Here is a 1,991-nt window from a genome sequence, read left to right on the forward strand (position 1 = left end):
TCGGAACGTTCATATGAGTCACCGTAATATAATCCCGGAAATTATATTACCCTGATTCATATGTGCATTCGACATCATTTCATATAGTCAAGGTGGCGCGTCAATCAAATTAAACAACGTGAGATTAAGATGAACTAAGAGTAGATATGAGTAGAAGCGTTCGAGTATAAATGCACAAGTAGTCAAGTAATTCCTACTTCAAGTCTATATGCCGGTTGTAGTCTAGACTCACCAATGTACCCTATGACTCGAGGTTGACACCAATGAACTCTAAATCCCTACAACCAACGCTCTGATACCATCTGTAGAGACCCGACCAAATCATCATTGACGGCGCCGTCTACTTAGGTCCCGTTACGTGGTCATAAGTCTTTAAAACAACGTTTGACCAAAAGATATGTCGCATTCATTTCAAATGTAAAGGTTGTTCAAGTTTACAAGAATAGTTCCACCACAAGTTACGATACAAAGTTTTAAGTACAAATGAAACTTATGCGACACAATTTAAAAGTATCCAAAAGACGCTCCATGTATGCATATATACTCGACATCCAATGCAAGTATCAAAATAATGAGCGGAAGCATGTATCATGTATCGTTCAAGGACCTGAGAAAAACATAGAAATCTGTCAACGAAAACGTTGGTGAAATCATAGGTTTAAGTAAGTAAGTACAAGTGAACCACAAGATTTGCATCAATGAAATAATAGTAATACATTCCAAAAGTTTGTTTCACGAGCACCCAATTATCAATGCTTAACATTTCCTTCCATTGAACCCCATCACTTAGTGCTAGAACATACACTGTTTCTCGAAAATATATTTCATTCGTAAATGGTAGCGAACCGTTTGAATGAGGGTTTGTCAAACCCATATGGATCCATACAACATAAGTTCTCGCTTACACCCGGCAAGTGTAACTAATGATAATCGAATTGAGGATTTTGTTCTAAACTCGTATGTAGAATGTTTGTTTTCCTGTACTTGTGTTCACTTAGTAAAAGAAATGTTTATGTTTTCTCATCCCAAATGTAAGTTCAAAAAGAGTAAGAGTGGGACTATGATCTCACCTTGAGTGCAAGAGTTAATAAAGTACTTCAACAAGTAGACGCGTGCAAAGACAAAGCTAGTCTTGACCTAATCATATAGGTTGTATCAATAACGGTAAACACAAACGGTCAAAGATGTTCAATTAGTCCTATGGCTCGTTACGACTCGATTAATATAGCATGTGAATCAATTAGTCAAGTTTCATGCACGATACAAGTAACTAAGCATGTTAGAACGATCGTATAATTGTTTGGTTAAGTTTGACTAAAAGTCAAACTTGGTCAAAGTCAAGGTCAACGGGGTCGGGTCGGGTATCCGACAATTTTCCCATGATGAGAAATCATTTATGAGCAGAATGGCCAAGTTTCACGTTAATCGGAGTTACGGTTAAGCGGGAAACATTTTGTGAAAGGAAAAATAAAAACAAAAATGAGCTGGGCATATGCGCGGCGGGCAATGGGTTGCGCGGCGCGCACCCAAGTGTAAATCCTGGTCAGAACTTAACCAAAGGGGGTAAATATCTGGGATTTCTGTTTTGCGCGGCGCGCGGGTATATGCGCGGCGCGCAATACCTGGGAAACATGCAGTTTGCAGAAAAATGGTCCAAGTCACGAACCAAAATACAAACAATCACATTTTATGATCCGCAAACAATTAGAACATGTATCTTATATCATCGGAAAGGTATTTTTACAAGGAATACAACTAAACACAATTCATCAATCACAAACATCATTTACAATAGCCGAAATCTCATCAAGTGATCAATAAAAGTCCATTTTCAAAGTTTCAAGTTCGTAAAACGTATTTTATGATTCGGGAATCCAATTTACACATACGATATGCCGTTCCGAAGGTAATTAAGCATACAATGTGTCTAAACACTTACTAACAACATTAACAAGCATTCAACGCAACAAAAGTTCATTTCAAAGTCTATC

The sequence above is a fragment of the Rutidosis leptorrhynchoides genome, chromosome 4 (genome assembly GCF_046630445.1).
Source record: "Rutidosis leptorrhynchoides isolate AG116_Rl617_1_P2 chromosome 4, CSIRO_AGI_Rlap_v1, whole genome shotgun sequence".
Taxonomy (NCBI): domain Eukaryota; kingdom Viridiplantae; phylum Streptophyta; class Magnoliopsida; order Asterales; family Asteraceae; genus Rutidosis; species Rutidosis leptorrhynchoides.